The sequence below is a fragment of the Canis lupus genome, chromosome 3, assembly GCF_011100685.1.
Source record: "Canis lupus familiaris isolate Mischka breed German Shepherd chromosome 3, alternate assembly UU_Cfam_GSD_1.0, whole genome shotgun sequence".
NCBI classification, from domain to species: domain Eukaryota; kingdom Metazoa; phylum Chordata; class Mammalia; order Carnivora; family Canidae; genus Canis; species Canis lupus.
In genome coordinates this window covers 46040182-46061053 of record NC_049224.1, presented here as the reverse complement: position 1 = coordinate 46061053, position 20872 = coordinate 46040182, and the positions used below count along the sequence as shown (strand labels likewise).

General features: G+C 36.3%; 1 long non-coding RNA gene across 4 annotated transcripts in view; it reads right to left on the bottom strand.

Moving 5' to 3' along the window:
- The window catches only part of LOC119870790, a 65435-nt gene that overhangs the window by 13840 nt on the left and 30723 nt on the right, over nucleotides 1-20872 (bottom strand). For 3 of the 4 annotated variants that reach the window (XR_005356358.1, XR_005356356.1, XR_005356359.1), the window contains exon 2: nucleotides 536-681. This is a non-coding gene — a long non-coding RNA (uncharacterized LOC119870790). Of the gene's footprint in view, nucleotides 1-535; nucleotides 682-13144; nucleotides 13220-20872 lie in introns of all 4 variants that reach the window. The other variant, XR_005356357.1, reaches the window with a different exon arrangement.

Below are 20872 nucleotides of genomic sequence, written 5' to 3'. Positions count from 1 at the left end.
GGCTGCCAGTCTCAAGGGGGAAGTTGGAGCTTCTGAAGTTTCATAGTTTGGGCTAGCTAGTAGGACTAGGGACAGGAACTGCCTGGGCAGAGGCCACCACTTCTGAAATGTCAGTGCCTAATCACCACACACACACACACACACACACACACACACACACACACACGGTTGTACCACCCCAGCCATGCCATGATAAAGGAGGGGAAAGCCCATTGTTAGCTGACATGTGGTAGCTGGGCTCTTCAATGGCTATAGATCAAAAGCAGTGACTATTCGCCAGCCCTCTGACACATATTACTTTAGGATAGTCTCATAAACCAAGGGCTCTGGCACCACAGATAGGAGAGTGAGGTGCTGGAGTGTATTATCTGCCAAAGTTTGTGTGTAGAGATGATTGAGAGCTCAGAAGATGGGAAGATGAGAGTTTGAGCATGGGTGTGATTGAGTGCATTTAACCTCCTGGCTGCTGGAATTTGCATAAATATAGCTATATCTACAGTCTCTCTACCCATCCATATATCCCATATATACATACCCATATCTCTATCGTCTATGCATATATATTTGGGCTTTGGTGATATTTCTTGCAGCACTGGGTTTCTTTTTTCTTGTCTGGAAATAACACCAGAAGAGGTCTTGCCATTCCTTCATCCTCTCATCTTCTCATATTGCTAGGATTTTCTAGATGTCAAAGGGGGCAAAAATAAAACATAATGTGATGAGAAAAGAAATGATATAACGTTCAGATTTTTTTTTTCTTAAAAGAGTTTGATTTTGCTTCAGCTGGGGTGAGAGTTCAGTTTGGTTCTTATTTTATCCACACCATTTGCCCATCCCTCCTGAGAATCTCTGCTCTCCAAGTCCCTCTATCATTCTGTTTGCGTTCAGTTCTATCTTTCTCATTCCTGTATAATGCGGCTGTATTATGAAGTGGCCTGGCCCTGGCCCAGCATTTAAAACATGGCCTGTCTCATATTCTGTGCCCTAGAAGAACAAATCCATTTGGTTCCTTCTTGTTCAATACTTCCAAATCCACTGCCCAAATTCTGAGCTTTGCTCTTTTATTCTTGCTGCAGCAGAGAGTAAAGCTAATTTTTTTAAAGCCAAGTTTTCTAATCCCATCAACATTTTTCTCCTCTTTTCAGCTTAGTTATCCATTATTTTAATCATCAACCTAAGGAGAGGAAGGAACTCTGTAGCAAGGTTAGAGAGAGGTTAGAGTTAAAATGGATATGAAATAAAAGGTTAATTCCCCTACGGTTCTCCACAGTTTGAATGAATAGTTGAAAATTTTATAGAAAATAAAAAGAACACTATTATCAGCCTAAAAAATGAGACCTAAAATACCTCAAATTCAGGAATCAGGCTTTCTTTCATCTATGAAAATAATACAAAAAAAAAAGAAATTTATTTGACATGTTTTTTTTCCAACTGTGATGCTATGGATGTATCCCAGAGCCCTGCTTCCCATTGTGAATGAGGTCATGTGTTGATGTGTGTCTGAGATAAGGAAGTACCTGTAACCATTTGACCTCATTGGTGCTCTCCCATTAACTGAAAGACCCAGACAGGAAAAGTGGGGGAAAAGAGGCGAAGAATCATGGAGTTATTGCGGTTATTTGCTTTGACAAGTCTAGCTGTTGACTTAAAAAGTTTAATCCTCCACCACCATGTCTATACAGCATTCTAGCACTTAACTTACTTTCAGGGAGTGAACTGGGCCCTGGGGAAAGAACCAAGCTCAGTATTTCCTCTATGCCCTCCATGGAAGCTCAAAAGCATTTTCCCCTAAATAGATCACTTAATCTCCTTGTACCACAGCATCCTCTCTTGTGAGATGGAGGTCATACTACTAGCATATTTCAAAGGGTTATTGAGAAAAACTATCTGGTTAGCCATTATAAAGCATTTTACAAATATGAAGTGCTTTATACAGTCTAAATAATTCGTGAAAGCATAAAGTTTTATACTGTTACCAAGTTTAATCATTTGGCCTTTTTATTTCTCTGGGCATTTATCTTTTTATTTTTCCTTTTCTACTTTTTCCTTTTATGTTATTATGTAGAGAAATACAATTGTGCTCCTTTCTTCATAACTAAAGGGTTTGAGAGTCTTCAGGGCAAGAGAAGAAATTCTTAGATTACTTGTTAATTCAAGTGCAAAAGTTTTCAACTAAAGAATTGTCAGCAACATGTGAATCCGAATGGCTTCTAGAGATATAGGATATTGAAGTAAGAAGTTAGATTTTTAAAAGACCCAAAAAAGTATACTTTTCAGAAACAAAAGCATCTGATAAGGAGAGTCTGTTATTGTTGCCATATAAGGCCAAGATATAAATATTTACTTATCCATACCAACTGGTTCTCAAGGACCTATGATATGCCACATGCAATATGCATGTTTTTTTAATCATTCTTGGCAACAACACTGAGGTCTCTCATTTCATAGATGATGAACCTCCCCAAAATCCCACAGTGAAGGGAAGAAAATGCTAATATTTCTGAATGAAAAGCCTGTGTTCTATTTTCCACACACACTTTTTTTCTGTTATCTCCTCACTACTGAGTAATACAGACAAACTAGTATGACCCTAACCATCTATATGGTTTTCGAGTTTCTATTTTGCACTATGGGGGCATGTGTCCACTCACTGACTTGTCGACCCCTGCTCAAGATAACCAGTCTTTGTATAAGGACACATAGCACTGAAGGTAGATATTCTCACTACATTTGATAATCATTCAAAGTATGACCTCAAAGCCCCCTCAGCAGTAGTAATTGTTGGCTCTGTGAAAGATGACCAAAAAGAGGGGCACGTGGGTGGCTCAGTGGCTAAGCATCTGCCTTTGGCTCAGGTTGTGATCCCAGGGCCCTGAGGATAGAGTACCGCATTGGGCTCCCCAAAGGGAGCCTGCTTCTCCTCTGCCTATGTCTCTGTGTGTCTCTCATGAATAAATAAATAAAATCTCTAAAAAACAAAAAACAAAAACAGAAGATGACCAAAAAGAGAGGACTATAGATGGAAGCATGTTCATCAAGGAATTGACATAACTCCTCTTGTTTTGATACAGAAAGACAAGAACCAATTTTACTAGATAGAATCATAATATTTTTATAATTGGGATGAGTTTGGCTGAGGGCCCTGGTGGGACTGATAAGCTAAAAGAGATATTTGTTGAAGGATATGGTGATCTTTAAAAGCATTATAAACCTTTGTAAACCTTTCTGCTTGTTACAGCTAATGTGAATTCATTGTATGGGGAAAAAGAATGTTTAGATACTAGAAGAAAGAAAGCTATTTAGAAGTTTCAGCTTTAAAGCCATATCATTAGAATATGTACCTATTCATAAACATGTAATGGACAATCTAGAGAAGAATGTCCATGAGTAGGATATTTTACTTATTCCAACATGTTGAAATTTGCACTAAATTTCTAATTATTTGAAGAAGATCTTAAATTTATTTATTTATTTATTTATTTATTTATTTATTTATTTATTTATATATTTCATCCTATTGAAGCCTCAGCTGCTCTGTATTAAACAACTATAAGATGCAGTATCTGGAATTATTTTCATATCATTAAGAACTTATCTATTGGTAAGGATATTTCTTAAAATATCAAATAACCTTTGGAAATCGATCCTATTTCTTTTATTAGAAAATATCACCAATGGTCTATGAAATGATGGCTGAACCTGGATGTCTGCTATGGAAATCCAAGGTTTTCAATTTCTAATGGTCCCTAATAGCATTAATCAAGGCAACACAACTTACTTAAAAGGGACATATGATTAATCTTGACAATAGTAATATAAACTGAACTCTAACTCATGAATTGGCGATTACCCCCTCCCCACCACCACCACCAACACTAGGGTATTAGCTCTTTGTTTGAGATTTACCCTGTGCCATGCACATATTATAAGAACAAAAGAGAGTTCTTTATCTTTAAAAATATCCATTCAGTTCAGCTTACAGAACAGGGGAAAAATTGCTATATTTATCAAGGTTGATTTTGTTTTCCAAGTCTCTAATTCGAAACTGAAGAATGCAAGACTACATACATCAGGTGTTTCTAGCAAAATAGCAGCAGCAGCAGCAAATCATAGACATTTGTCATTCCTTAGAGCTGTCTGACAGTTCTGACAATTCATTAGGCTGAGCTGCAAAGAGGTTTAGAAAGCAAAGAAGGGATCGCAGGTAGGAGAGTTGCTTTTGCATGATCCAGTAATGGCTGATTTGTATCATTTTGGGTGATGGATACACTGTTCAGATTAAACTCAGCAGGGTTTTCTCTTCTCTCTCTCTTTCCATGATTTCTCACTACCCCCAGCTTCCTTCCTCTGGAACCCTTCCTCCCCCCAACCCCACCCTGGGACACTGAACATAGGCTGTATGTACCCTCTGTATTAAACAACTATAAGATGCAGTATCTGGAATTATTTTCATATCATTAAGAACTTATCTATTGGTAAGGATAAGTAGCATTTCATCCTTAATGGTATGTTCATACATATATCAAGGAAATGCTCCTTTCCAAAAGAAGCTGCTTTGGAGGTAGAGGGAGCCAGCAAGATATAGGATGATAAAACCATGCCTTGCTTCCCAGTATCTACCTGCCCTATGAGTCTTCCTCCTCCTCAACCTGTGTCGATCAAAGAGTCTATGCATCCAGAGTCCTTGTCCCTAACACATGACCCTCTAACTTGTGAGCAGCTGATTCTGCCCCAACCTGCCATAATGGAAACACACTTCTTTATAAATGGCCACAAAATATCCTAATTGTGTGCTCATCCCTTGGAGTAGCATTGGCAACTCATTCCAGGCATTATTTTTCTTGGGACCCTTTGCGTACCCACGCTAGAAAACTTCTCCTTTTTAATTTTGACAAACAGAAGCTGTCTTGAATAAGGTTTATATGACTCACTCCTTCTACTTGAGGTTTGCATCATAGTATATCAAAACACTTCTGGACTTCTGTTACTAGTAGCTGAAATGTGGACTACCCAACTAAGGAAAGTGAATGCTATTAATAAAAATTGGTACCTATTATGGTCAATTGTGTGTGCAATGCCTTGAAGGATATAAAATGATTAGAGATGCATGCTTGTACCATTAATATTGACACATCAAAATTTAAGCTTATCAAAATAAAAAGGGAAAAAAAACAAACACATCCAAACTACACATTAGACTACATTCTTTAACTTAGATGCTTATTTTCAAACATTTCTCAATCACCTAGAAATGCTTTTCTAAGCACCTAGGAATTTCCCAGTAGCTACAGATTATTCTAGGGAAAGAGAGCCAAGGTGCTTGTTCTTTCAGAGCTAACATGGAGCAGCATGGAGACAGTCATTAATAAGTAAAACTATAATTAAATAAAAATTATACACTGAGATTCTTGTGACAACGTTAATCAACTAATACAAAGTATCTAAAACAAACAAACAAAACAAATAAAAAAAAACAAAGTGGTGTTATGAACTAAATATTTGTGTCCCTCCAAAATTCATTTGAAGCCTTAATCTCCAGAGTAATGGTACTTGAAGTCAGGTCTTTGAGAGGTACTTGGGTCTAGATGAAGTCATGAGAGTGGTACCTTCATGATGAGATTAGTGTCCTTAGAACAGGAAAAAATAGGAAGCCAAGCAAGGCCATGTGAGAACCCAGGAAGAAGATGATGGTCTGCAAATCAGGAAGAATGTTCTTGTTAGAATTGAATTCGAGAATCTAAACCTCAATCTTAGAACTTCCCAGCCTCCAGAATTTTGAGAAATAAATGTCTGTTTTTTAAGCCACCCAGCCTGTGGTATCTTGCAATAGCATCCAGAGTGGAGTAAGGCAGGTGGGGTTGCTGGATTAGAACAGGTCAATGGGAGGTCTTCTTTGAGGAGATAATGCTTGAGATGAGAATAGGAGTGAGTCTACTATGACAAACCAGGGAGTTGATTTTCAATTTATCATGTTTTTTGAGAAAAAAAAAAAAGGAGGTATGCTCAAATGAGGTGAGTGAAAAGACTGGAGAAGCAGCTTTCTGACTGTGGGAATTTTGCTTTGTTCACAGCTGCATTCCTCATGCCAGAAAAGTGCATGTACAAAGCACATCCTCAATGAAGATTTTTTGCTAAGAAAATAAATGAAGGTAAAAATGGTACTAGATGACATTTGAGAGGTAGATGGGAGCCAGATCACATAAGGCATTGTGGGGAGAAACCGTGTAAGAAACTTGTTTTATTCTAAATAAGAAGGCTTTAGGCAGAGGACGGACATAGTTTAATTTATATATATATTTTTAATAATAAATTTATTTTTTATTGGTGTTCAATTTGCCAACATACAGAATAACACCCAGTGCTCATCCCGTCAAGTGCCCCCCTCAGTGTAATTTATATTTTTATAGGTTCACAGGTTAGACTCTGGGTGTCCTGCCACCTGCCATGACTGTTGGCTACCAAAGGCCCATAGTTATCTGCCTCTCCACAGAATTTCTCTCAGTTGACTGGAGCGGCCTCCTTGGGAAGTTTTACAACCCTCTCCAGAGTGTCCCAAAGACAGTGACTGAGTGGTAATAGACACAAAAGCCCAGCCTTCTTGCCTTAAGGGATACAACTCTATAGTGGAGTTTATATTCCAGAGAACCCAGGGAATTAAACCAAGGCAAGACATTATTCAAGACCATGTTCTTGCTTAGTTCTTTGCCTTTCTCCATCTTGCTTCATTCTCTACTTTGTAGTTTTTTCTTTTATCTAAAGAGTATTCCCTCAGCCAATTATGTGCATCTAAATCCCTACCTCAGGCTCTGAGTCTAGGGAGCCTGACCTAAGGTAACTCATGTGGGGAAAACAAATCATAAGAGAAAGATAGCTCCAAGGACGCTGTCTGCAATATAAAGCCAAAACAGAATTCAAGAAGGTTATAATGGACTTCGAGATAAGGAAACTGTCAGTCTAGGGTAGGCTTAATCAAAGGCAAGTTTTATTATTAGAAATTAAGTAGGAAAGATTTTGAGTACCAACATACTATTCAGCTATATTTTTTTTAAAAAGAAATTCAATCATTCTTTCACCTTAACTCACTCAGGAGAGGGAAAAGAAGAGGAAGAGCGAGAAGAAGTGAAAGTACATGTGCGTGTGTGTGTGTGTGTGTGTGTGTGGAAAATGGAAGCTGTTAGGCAAATATGATGCTTAAGGCATCCAGGCTGCAGAAAAATCCTCTTTATGAAAAGGATTTCCCAACGCTCCATTTGGAAATATGTTTAATGAATATTTGTTTTGACTCTCAAAATAAGTAAAAGAAATAAATTCTCATTAAGTAACCAAGACTGTGACCCTTTAAAGTCACAGTTGCTATTAGAAAAAAATGGAAAGACTAAGTATGATACCAACTATAGAACATGTCATCCCTCTATCAACCTAATTGAAGTCATTCTGTCATAAATGACAATCCATCATGTAGTCAGCCAGTCAGTATGTCATGACATTATATGTAATGAGAGGTCTTCCAAAACCCAAAGGTAAATTCTACTTATTTTTCATGACTTTACTTTTTGTTTATTGAATTATCTTGGTAATAGTATAATATGTGTGCAGTTTTATTAAATCTGTGAAAAGTGGTCAGCTCAGAACTCAAAATACTGGTATGTGTTTACCTAAGATTTTTAAAAATTTTTGTATATGTGCAAAATTCCTATTATTCACTTTTGTATCCTCACTGATATGTTATGTTCCATTAGATATCTGTTTCTTGCATAATTTAAGAAACAAAGACATCACAGTTCAAAAGTATTTTTGGTGGGGAGAAAGTTGGTAAAATTTTAAAATGAAATATTTCATAATTTAAAAGTGAAATCTTTGACAGTTTCTGCTTCTAGCTATGGTGCTGTAGCTTGAGGCAGACCATAACTCCCATTAATAACAACTAGTACATCTATATAAAATACTAAAAATATTGTGTTTAAGGAATCAAAGAGTTCCAAACCAGCTAAGCTGAGATTTGGAGAAATGCATTATAATGAGCCCAATGTTATACAACATAATTTTTGCTCAGGGCATTTGTTGACTTGTAAGCCATGCAAAAGCAGTTGAGAGGTCAAGTAGTAGGCCACTGCTAAAGTGAACCAGTAGAACTTGCAACAATCTCACAGAGTTGAAGACAAAAAGTCAAATTTGTGCTTGCCAGGGCAGCCAGGACTTAAGGGCCTGTTATTTCAGAAGAAAGTGAGAAACAGTGAAGTGAGTTTAAATTTTGTGTCAATTTTCCCCATGAAAAATTTCAAATTCTAAAATTATGCAAGGCAAGATGCTAAGAATCTCTGCAACAAGTATTTAAAAATCTGCCTAGAACTTTCACAGTACTAAGGAGATAAAAAATGAAGTTCAGGACCCAGCAAGTCTCTGAAAAACAGTTTCAGGCTCTTAATCAAAGCATCTGAGGACTATGCAGTAGCAATTTACCAGGAGTGGGTCAAGTCTTACGAAGTCTTCAAACTTGACTTAACACAGCTTATTAGAATATGACATGCTCCTCTGATATGCCTTCTAGGAAATAGAATGAACTATCAATAGAAAAATAGAAAAAAAATCGATAATTTCTTAAGTTTTGTGTGTAGAGGACTAGAATGTAATAAATATTTACCAGGGCAGCCTAGGTGGCTCAGCAGTTTAGCGCCGCCTGCAGCCCAGGGCGTGATCCTGGAGACCCGGAATCGAGTCCCATGTCAGGCTCCCTGCATGGAGCCTGTTTCTCCCTCTGCCTGTGTCTCTGCCTCTTTCTGTCTCTGTCTCTGTCTCTGTCTCTGTCTCAAATAAATAAATAAATAAATAAATAAATAAATAAATAAATAAATAAAATCTTTAAAAAATTATTTACCCGGCATACCAAGAAATAGAACCAAGAATAAAAACTGACAATATGAATAGATATAAATGATACACATATCAGAATAGCAATTATAGACTGTAAAATAACTGAAAATAATGTGCTCAGCAAGATGGATAATAAACTGAGAAACTGAAAAATTAAAAATCTATTTAAAAAATAAATGGAAATTTTGGACTTAAGAAATATGGATTTTCTGAATGTAAGAACTTAGATGGGTTTAACAGCAGATTGGATACCTATAAAAAGAGAATAAGTATTCACATTTGTAGAACATGTCCATACTGAGCCCTAGAGAGAAAAAAGAATGGAAAGGGATAGGAATTAGGGCCTAAGTTTAAGAGATAACTTGAGATTGCAAAAGTTGCAAACTATTTATAATTAAAATTTCCATAAGGAAAAGAGAAAAAAAGTGGGGAAGAAGCAATATCTGAACAATAATTGCAATGGATACCCCAAAAATGATGAAGGACATCTAGCCATAAATATGAGAACAGAGATTGCCAATCTCTGGAAGATCATGACCTAGGAACAGAAATGAATCAAAAGTAGACTAAATATTAACAAAATTCCAACCTAATATCAACCCAATCCAGTCTATTTTAACTAAAGTGATCAATGATGAAGTACTTATCCTCTCTGACTAAAAGGGAAAAATATTAAAGTCTCTAATAAAAAAAGCACCATCCAGGGCCTGTGTGTGTGTGTGTGTGGTGTGTGTGTGTGTTTTCAAAAAACCTAAGGCTAAAAATCAATAATTTAAGTATGTATCTTAAAAATTCAGAAATCAAACCCAAACAAGTAAAGGAAATTATACCCAAACAAGTAAAAGAAAAAAAAAAAAAACATAATAAAATTTTTAAAAGAAAACAGTATCTCTAAGTCAAATGCTAGTAAATTATGCCCAAACAAGTAAAGGAAAAAAACATAATAAAATTTGTAAAAGAAAACAGTATCTCTAAGTCAAATGCTAGTTCTTTGAAAATATTTCAAAAAACAAAGAACCATTAGAAAGACATTAAAAATGAAAGAGACAGAATACCATTTACCAATTTCAGAAAAGATGAAATGGAAAACACTACAGATCTTACAGACATAATTAAGATAATAAAACAATATTCCATCCAACTACATGTCAGTTTATTTGGGAATTTAGATAAAATATATAAATTGCTAGAAAACACAACTGCCTTAAACTAACACAAAAACAAAATAGAAAATTTCAATGGTCCTATATCTTTATCTAAATTAAAATTATAATTAAAGATCTTTCAAAAAGAATAATCCAGGGCCAGGTGCTTTTTCTAGTGAATTCTCTAGAGAGGTATAAATAGCATAATTCTTATAAAAATTCTTAAAGATAAAAGAAAAAAAAAGGAGAATTTCTAAATTTGTTTTATTAGGGCAGCATAGTTTTGGTAACCAAACATGACACAGGCATTACAAGAAAGAAAAATGACAGATGCATTACCTACCTAAAAATAGATGCAAAATTCTAAATGAAATATTATCAAATTAAACCCATCCATACATAAAAAAGATGATATATCACAGCATGTTGGTTTTATTGCAAAAATGCAAGTTACTTTAAGTAAGGTGTCAATCAATGGAATTCTCCACAGTAATATAAATAAAATGGTAATATGAACATCTCATATTTGATTTAATTCTGCATTTGAAAAAACTCAATACCCATTCTGTATTTTTAGTAACTAGATGGAAATGAGACCGCCAAGGCAAGGGAGGGTCCAAGAACAGATTTTATTGCAGGCACCCTCGGGCGAGGTTCCACGACTCACGGGGGAAAGAAAGTGAGTCGAAGAAGTCGCGCCAAGACAAGGTGGTAGGGGGTTTACATAACGTTGTAAGGCAGAACGGTTTCCTATTGGTTGGCTCATATGCAAAGGAAGGATTGCAATCCAACCAGTCAGAGTGACCCTCACTATGCAAAGGAAGGATTGCAATTCGACCAGTCAAAGGTGACTTCCTCCTCTGGGGTTTGAAGGGCATTGGGTTCGGTTGGGGAAGTCCAAAGGAGAGGTGTAAGGGTCTGCTCAAGCTGTCGTCCCAAGTGGAGGTGGTGACAGGAACCTCAGCCATTTTGGCGTATCCGCCATCTTGAGGAGTTTCCCTTCCCGCCTGGCCCCAACACATTCATAATTAAAAATGTTAATTAGACATAAGGCCTAGGGTTATAAGAAAACTTGGTCTATTTGAAAAAGAGTGTCCATAGAAATCTATAGCAAATTTCATACTTTATAGTGAAACATTGAAAGCAGTTCCCCTGAGGTCCTAAGGTTGCAAAAGTTATGTCTATTATGGATATTTGTATTCAACACTGTTTTTTTTCAGTACTGGAAAGTACAACCAGTGCAATAGGCAAGGATAGAAGGTACAAAGATTTATAACAAAAGACATGTGTATAATGTATATAGAAAACCCATAATATGTATACAAAATAAAACTACTAAGTCAAATCAGCAATGTCATTAGTAAATGAGTCAATATGCAAAAATTAATTGTATTTCTTTCTTAGCAAAAATAATTTGAAAATGAAATTTAAAAATATTATTTACAATAACAACATAAAAAAATCAAATACCCAGGAATAAATGTAACAAAAGATATGTAAAATTTCTAAAATGTTTTACCAAAATCAAAAGACATTAAAAAAGCACTAACATTGGAGTTATATATCAAGCTAATAGATGGAAATCTCTATACTATAATAATGTCAATTTTTCCCAAACTGATCTATAGATTCAAGAAGACTCTTTTGAAAATTGAGAAGTTTTTTTTCTTCCACAAATATATATGATAAGGTGGAGAATTGCAATGGCAATCAAAAAATGGATTAAGTTGAGATATTAACACTATTTAACATTACAGTATTATAGACTTCCAATAGCTTATAAAGAAAATGTATTTTCCTGAGGATGGACAAATAACTAATGAAACAAAATAAAGAACCAAAAGGAGATCAATACATATATGCTGACTTGAGTTATACCAAGTCTAACACTGCAATATAATGGGAGGCAAGATGGCCTTTTTAACAAATAGTGCTGGCTCAAATGGCTATTCTTAGAGAAAAACGAACCTAACCCGTATTTCACAATTCTTGATAAACTGAAGATCTAAAGGTAAAAACTAAAATAATGAAGTTTCTAGAAGATAACATGGTGGAATATCATCAAATCTTGAAGTAGGCAAGGATTCCTTAAGCAGGACAGAAGACACACTAAACAAATAGAAGACTATTGAAAAAAAAAAATAAACTACAACACACAATGCAACAGGAAAATGGAAAAATATTTAAGTAGACACTTGACAAAGAAGCCTAGAGAAGTGTCCATAAACAAAACCAAGGAGTCACAACACATCAGTCAAATAGTAAGTATAAATAAATAAAATTTTTAAAAAAACAAATACTAAGTATAAAAAGAACCATATTGAGATACCAATGGACATCCATTGAAATGGTTAAATTAAAAAGGTTGATCATGCCAGGTGCTGGCAAGGATGTGGAATAACAGGCATGCTTATGAACTGGGAGTGCAAATTTATGAGAGCATTTCAGTAACCTATTAAACACAACCTATTAAGTTGAACGTATTTATGCTCTGTGTCACAGGGATTCCACTCTAGGTATATTCCTAACAAGTACTAATGTGCACTAAAAAAATGGGCAAGTATGATTAAAACATTACTATTTACAAGTAAATTTTTTAAAACATTCCATCAACTATAGATCATTTAAATAAATGGTGGTCTAACCAATCAATGGAATACTATACAGCAACAAGAATGAAACTATGCTAAATACAGCTGCATGGATATATTTCACAAACATAATACTGAATGAAAGAAACCAAACACAAAGAAAGGACAGACTGTGGGATCCTATATACAATATATACATATACATATATATGTATTATATATAATTATATATTATATATGTAATATATACATATTATATATGTGTGTGTATATATATATATACACACATAGTTTGAAGTAGGAACACTACCTGATAGCCATAGATGTGAGGCTACTGATTAGGAAGAGGGGATGATAGGGACTCTGATGGGGCAATATTCTGGATCTTCATCAGTGTAGTGTTTCTACAAGTGTGTTGACTATAAACATTAATCCAACTTTACCCTAATGATTTGTGCACTTTCTCTATTTTTATAATTTGGTAAAAAAGATTAAAAATTAAGGGCTTTAAAAAATAGAAATTGTTTTTAGACTTACATGCATGTTTTCAGAGCAATTTCTCACAGATGGGGAAACTGTTGTGCTCTAGCTATGCACGATTTTTTTCTTTCCCTGTGAAATGTGAAAAATTTAAGTGAGATAAAAACAAATTAGTTTGCCTCAGGCAAATATACGAAAATTCTTGGGGCAGAATTGCTGAAAGTGAAGTATATAGTTTCACCATAAAAATCACAATGGAAAGAAGGGCTTTATTTCTTCTCTAAGATGGCTAAAATTTTATTTTTATTAACACAATGACAACAACTCTATGATATGACTACTCACGCAATGCAATATTAGAATTGTTTCAAGAAATAAAAGACCTGTCTCAACGATCCTATTCCCTCCACCTCATTCCTGAAAAATACATAGACACACAGATACACAAATACATATATTATACACAGCTTCTTTTTCTTGCTTATAATATAAAAATACATGGTCCCTCATTTGGCTTATCTCTAATTTTTAAGTGGATACACGGATATTTGGGACTGTGGAGTTTTCGTGAGTTATGCAACTCCAACTCAGCAAATATTGATTAGCTTCTTTGAAATACATAGCATTATGGAATTCTAATAAACGGAAGATAGGCTAATTTAATTTCTCCATCTCTGTCCACATATGTGTAGACAGAAGCAAATATATGCATATTACACACATGCTTCAGTAAAACTGGGCAGTTTATCTTGAATAATTCATTGTTTGTGGAACTGGTAATTGGAATTAAATTTAAGCTCCATCTTAGCAGCACTGAATAGTATTTGAAAATAGAAAACTGAACACATGAATCTGTTGTTTCCTCTCCAGGATGTCATCAGGCATGTCCATTGGCAAGCTGCATAAGCAATAGTGTCACAGCATAGGACAACTGAAACGCTGACAGGTACTTGCAGGCACAGCCCTGATGAGGTCAAATACCCCTAAACCTGCCTTGTTTGCTGATCTTTTAATCGGATTCAACTCGACTGTGGCCACAGCACAAGGCTTTCTGACAGTATGTGACAGCATATGACAGCAAAATATTTTGATTTTTCATCATTTGATGATATTTCAGATCTCTTGAAGTCCTTCATAAACTAGCACACTGTTTTATAGAAGAATGATACAGGCAGTTAATTGTCTTGGAAGCTCTGTCTCTTTTGGTTTTTAGCTGAATCCTATTAGAAAATGAGTCTTACATTTTGAGAGTAACAGGCCGTGTAGACCATCAGTGACTTCAAGGACTTTGCTTAGAAGAGAGAGAGAAAGAAAAAAAACAAACAAACAAACAAAAAACCCTGAAAAACAAAACAAAAAACAAACATATGAACTCATAGCCCGAAACCCAGAGTTGTCAGAGGCTCCAAGGAAACGTAAACATCTTTTCATTTTTCTGAGCTTCTTCTGAACAATTAAAAGTGACTTCTTGGGTATGAAAGAAAAATAAAGGGTGTGACTACTAATCTTTTACTTAAAACGTAAAATACATTTAAAAATTCATTTTATTTTATTAGTCTCTTCACAAATCCTTGGGGGGCACAACTAACAATGATTTGGTGTAGGGAGGAGAAAAATCCACTGGAAAACTATTTTTACTAAGCTCACCATAAGCCCCTCCACATCTCAACCCAGTCCTTTCCCATCAGCTATTCACAAGATTTGAAACCTAAACAAAACAAAATTAAAATTGCATTAAACTTTCATTATCATGGAAATTATTTTCTAATTTAAATTCATGTTCTTTTGATGCTGATTTTTTAATTGTTGTGAAGTAAAATAGATGTATCCTCTGTGGCTTCCCATCAAGCTCAGAATGATGTCCAAAAGTCCACCTCGGATGTCTTGTGCTTCTCTTCCTGCTCACTCAGGTCCAGCCATGCTGCCTTCTTTGCCTTGAATACATCAAACTCCTTTTCGCTGAAGGGCTCTGTATGTGCCTTTTCTTCTGCCTTGAATGACTCCTCTCAACCCGTATCTTGGCACACCTTGCCTCTTTGCATCTACTCTGTCCTCCTGATCACCCTGACTAAAGTTCTTTGGCTCCCTTAGGAAGGGAAAGAACTTATATCGTATCTTTTCACTGTCTCATGTTATTCTTCTGGATGTTACCTGCTCTACCAGTAGGATGTCAACTCTCTGGCATCAAGGGCCTTACCACCGGCCTTCTTCACTCCTCTAACAGCACTGTCTAGGCATAGTAAGTGTTCGGTAGTTCCTCTTCATTGGAGTCAACACTGAAAGATTCATCATCAAAGAAAGACCCAAGAATGTATTGTACAAATGAGACAAAATGGGAGGATGTGATGTGTACTGACCCAGACTGATATGATCACCAGCTACAGATGCAGCTTTTAGGTAAACAGTTTTAGGTGCAGTTTTAGGTGGACATAACCATGTAGCTTATTGCTAAATTCATACTTGGTGCTATTTTCAGCCAGATTCCTGAAGCATCAGAAGATAGATATCAGATCTCGTTTCATTCACATACTAAAATAAAGCTACTTCCAAGTACTATAGACTAGACAATAGGTGATAATTTTGGACTTTGTGTGATGAATTTACATCACTAAGAATTCAAGAGGAAAGAAAAAGAGCAGAATATAATTATCGAGTTTAGAAATAGACTATTTAAATCTATTGCCATGACCCCTATGAAGAGGACTTAATGGTCCTGGGTATCATGACCTTGGTTGTATTTTTCACATCCCATGTGGTCTCCTAATTGGCCTTTGTCCTACCTCCCTGGATGCAAGCAGCTTTTTCAAAAGTACTCTCTCTGAAGCTCCATAAAAATGTAAAATAGAATTATTGAAATAGTAGCAATAGAACAGAAAATGACTTTTATGGCCTGATATTTGGAACACATAGGGCATTTGGCCGAAGAAAATAGAAATTGGTAAGATTGGTATGTGCACACTGCAAAGTTCAGGTCGTGTTATACAAGGACCAATTCAAGAGCTCCTGTTTCAGGGATAGAGAAGATCGTTTCTTCTCTTTTTTTGTCTCATGCTTTCCTCCATAATAGGAGAAGAGTAGTGCTAGTCTGGTGAAAGAAATGATATGAGGGTGTTTTAGCATGATACACTTCTTACCACTCAGAGGTGTCAGCAGGTATGAGTGTTAAAAAAAAGTCCAAAACAGTCAATTTGTTGTGTAAGGGCTTACCTAAAAAGGCTTCCAATGGATTAATACAGTTTTTGAACTGACATGGCTGTTAAATGCCTTGGAGTCATCTTGTATGAGTGAGATCATGGTTCTGCAACTTCTTGATTATAGGACATTGAGCAGGAATCAAAACTCTCTGTGCTTTGATTTCTTATTCTATGAAGCAAGAATCATAGTGCCTATCTTATGAAGTAGACATGATTAGAAGATTTAACCACAGTAAAGCTCCCAGAACAGGCCTGGCATGTAGTAAGTATTCAATAAATATTGGCTATTATTATTATACTTCTTGAGGTAAGTCAAAATCAAAGCAGTACTTGATCTAGTTCTCCATCTGCACCAATCTGAGCAACATGACTATATGTTAATATAATTGGTGTAGGTTTCTAATATGATGAATAACCCATATCAAACTAGAAAGAACATTAGCCTCCAGTTAAGCTGATACACATTCAAATCTCAGCTCAGCACGAGTGTTTAAGGTGGCTTGTTGAACTCATGAAAGTTTTGTTTCCTTTTATTTATTTATTTATTCATGAGAGACACACAGAGAGAGGCAGAGACACCGGCAGAGGGAGAAGCAGGCTCCATGCAGGGAGCCCCATGTGGGACTTGATCCTGGAACCGCAGGATTATGCCCTGAGCTGAAGGCAGATGTTCAATCACTGAGCCACCCAGGCATTCCGAAAGTTTTTGTTTTCTAAGTCTCAGCGTTTTCTACCTGTAAAGCATTCATAATAAAGGTCACTTTGTACTGTGTACATTTGAAACAATGCGTGTGTAGTACCTAGTGTGATGTTTGATACCTGGATAAACACACTATTGATGTTATTATTCTCTAAGTGGCAATATATGAACAGAATTATACTTCCCTCTTGAGTACCTACTTAGACAAAATGTGGTAAATGGTATCCTGATAGTTTTAGAAATAATTCTTTATAACAGTATAGATCTTATCAGAGTCTACTGATTTTTAAATTTCTTTTTTCTGAAGGTATTAATCCTCACTCATCACCTATTTCCTGAGCATCATATGATGATACTCCAGATTAATTTGTTTTGGCACAGACAAGCATAGCATGCTGTTCTGTGCTTCATCAGCATTTAATGAGCAACATGTCCATGCTATGAGAAAAATAAATACATGGAAACATAAGGACTTACAATCTTATTGGAGAAATATGGCACAAATAGGTAAAAGGTTGAATGATACATGAGGAGAAAAAAATATTCACTCAAAAACAACAGCACAAGAACAGTCCAAGGTCAGGGCAGAAGCAGAAGTCAGAAGTGCTGAGGAAGGAGTGAGAATTTGGGTGAGGAGAGGCCCCTGAGTGAGCTGGACAAGAACACACTGGGAGGATACTGAACTGAGCGCTAAGCATGAAGTCTCAATTCGTGGATTGAGGGATTCGGAGTTTTAGCAAATGACAATAAAATAATCAGTAATTAGGAATTTAGTGGATAAAGGAGTAGCTGGAGAGAAAGAAAGAGCAATGGAAAAGCAGGAAAAGCTGCTTTTTTTTTTTTTTTCCTGCAGGAAAAGCAGGAAAAGCTGGGTAAGTTGGAGAGTAAAACCAGCCCTAATATAGGAATAGAGCATTGGAAGGCTGGCTGGTTCAGAAGGAAGGAATGTTTGTTGCTTAGAGACCTTTTTCACTCTCCTCATGTTTATATTTTCCTTTCCTGATTCAAATTCTTGGAGGAACAGAATTTTTCCCCTGTGTGAATCCACAAGCATTATTTCTTGTGCAGAATAGGGATTATTTTTTTTTAATGGATTGGTAGAAAGGAAGGAGGAAAAACTTGAGTTTCAACAAAGAAAGGTGAGTTTTCCATGAAAGTTCCCCCCAAAAAAACTAGGCTTAAGAATTGGGATTGCAGGACTAGGATGATTATGATGGAAATAATGACTTTCCATAATCCTATGTCAATGGTGAGATATTTGAGAGACATTGCAGAGGGAGTCTGTGATAGGTCAGAGAGAAAAACAGGGTGTAGAGGTCCAGATGACTTAAGAATTCTACCACTGAAAACAAGAAAAGTGAAATGGCAATGAGAAGAACTCATAGGGGAAAACTGCAATTTTCTTCTCCTTTCTTTTTTCCTCAGTAAAAAGGGAAAAGTGGCTGTGATTAATGACAAAAATCTGGGGGCAAAAGAAAAAAAAGATGCTTCGGAAAGAAAGTGTGAGTAGGCAATTCCATGCCACAGATAGTTTTAGAAAAGAGGAGAATCACCAATTTCTGTATGACAGAAAAGAATGAATAAAGGATAGATCTGGAGAGGTGGTGTTTACAGAAAGGGGAGATTCATTAAATGTAATCTCTAATACAGTTAATAATGAATTATGTGATGATGATGGTTCTTTGAAACTCATTAAAGTGTTTTGGATTAACCTAAGTAGAAGCTACCAATTAACGGAGGTCCATGCTGTGGCTATTACTTGAAAGCAGTGCCAACACAGGTCTCTGAAGCTCAGCCTAAAACATGCAGCATGCATCAAGAAGACCAGCTCCATGCATTTACCTTGACTGACCATTGCTCAGCAAAACATTATCAAGCCAATAAGGGTCATGACTCTGGACTATGATTTCAATAGAAGTAGCAGTAACTTTGAGGAATGAAAGGCAATGTGAGCTAGGTCAGTAGTAGGAGTAATAAGGAAGACACTATTCAGGATGGTTTTGGTTAAATGGTGGTAAAAATAACCAAGACTCATAGCCCCTAGTTGTTTGGCAAAATACAATTTGCCAGAGGCTATTCATTTCATATTGACTCTGAATATGTATTTTATGCAAACCATCACTCCAGAACCTGGGTAGAATAGTTCCCAGGCTGGTTCCATATGGTCACACTCCAAGATGGCAACAGAGATAGGCTAAGGAAAGGTAATAAGGCCAGAATTAAACCGAAGAAAGTCAGGTCAGTGGACAGGGGAGGTGCCATTTTATAAGACCTCTTGAAATCAGGACCTCAGGTTGGGAACCTGAGAAAAAGGCTTGGGGGTCTCTGAAAAAAAAGATCTGTGGACTAACAGTCAGACTTTTAGATTTATTTATTTATTTATTTATTTATTTATTTATTTATTTATTTATTTATTTATTTTAGAGATAGAGTGGGAGCCCCAGTGTGAGTGTGTGAACAGCAGAGGGGAGAGACAGAGGGAGAGAATCCTCAGACTCTCTGCTGAGCACAGAGCCCTACGGGGGGCTTCATCCCAGGACCCAGAGCCAGTTAACCAACTGAACCACTCAGGACTGTTAGAAGTCAGACTTTTAAAGCACGAACCCACAGTAACAGGCATCAGGAGCCCTGCAAACACCTCTATAAGAAGCACAGACCTGAACAACAATAATGCCAAAAAAATAATATCTTATGTGAATGTCTGTCATTTATGTTGGATCCTTTGATAACTCTCATACCAAAGCCAGAGTGTTAGATAACTCACTGACACAGAATTTGGGCAGATAAAATCAGGATCTGGGGCTCCTAATTTATTCATTCATTAATTCATTGATCCAATCAACTTAATTGTGTCCAACCTAGTATCTAAGGGCTTGGTGAGGCTGGGTTGCTGTATGAGTACTGGCTGAGTTCTTAGGTAAGGAGCACCTGAGTACACTTGGCTGGTGAGAGCAGGCAACATTAGGTTGCTAGGTATAAGGCCATCCCTGGTATGTTTCTAACCCTACTTCATTTATTCTTTTTTTTTTTTTTTTCCTAAAGAGTAATTTTCTTAAGATGTTGTGAATCCCACATCTGGACAATGAACTTGAGTAGATCAGTATACAATTTGAATTATCTTTAACGTCAGAGTAAACAGATTAGGTATTTTAGAAATTCAGAAGAGAAAAAAAGATGGAATGAATTTCTCCCTTTTCTATAAAACCACTTAAAATGAAAAGGGCTGTCCACTAATTTTCTGTAAGTTACATAAAATTGTCTGTTGTTGTTATAATTCTGTAGGCATCACGCTCCTCTAGTAAAATGATGTATGGAGCAATTGTCTAGTAGGGGCTGATGGGATGTAAATGAAACTAATTAAGGAAATGTCAAACATAATTAATAAAACAGGTTTAAGTTGCAAAAGCCCTGTCAGCGGAATGAATGGAGAAGAGCATCCTCGGCCCATTGTTAGGTGCACTTTTTCCCCTCTCCCCTCTCCTCTCCAGGCTTTATTTAGCACCGTTCAATTAGATCCTGGAAAGCTACTTGAAGCTCACTTTTCTACCTCACCTTCTCTTAGCTTGATCCCATGGAGAGGGAGGAATATAAATTCGCCTGTCGGCCTGCAGCTTGGAAAAAATTAATTGCCAATGTCTCATCTTTTCCAAGTACTACAGGACATTAACATAACCAATTTGCTCCAACTCCTCACTGGCTGCCTAATAGAGCATCTGATCAGCTGATAAAACCAGGGTGTTGCTGACGCTACCTTATTATTATTAGCATTTTAATAATACCTAAATATTACAGCGGTGTGATTCACGGGCTCCATTTATTATTGATAAGAACAAAAAAACAGGGGTGGTGGTGGGGGGGGGTGTTGGAAATAACAAAGCGGGTGAGTGACCT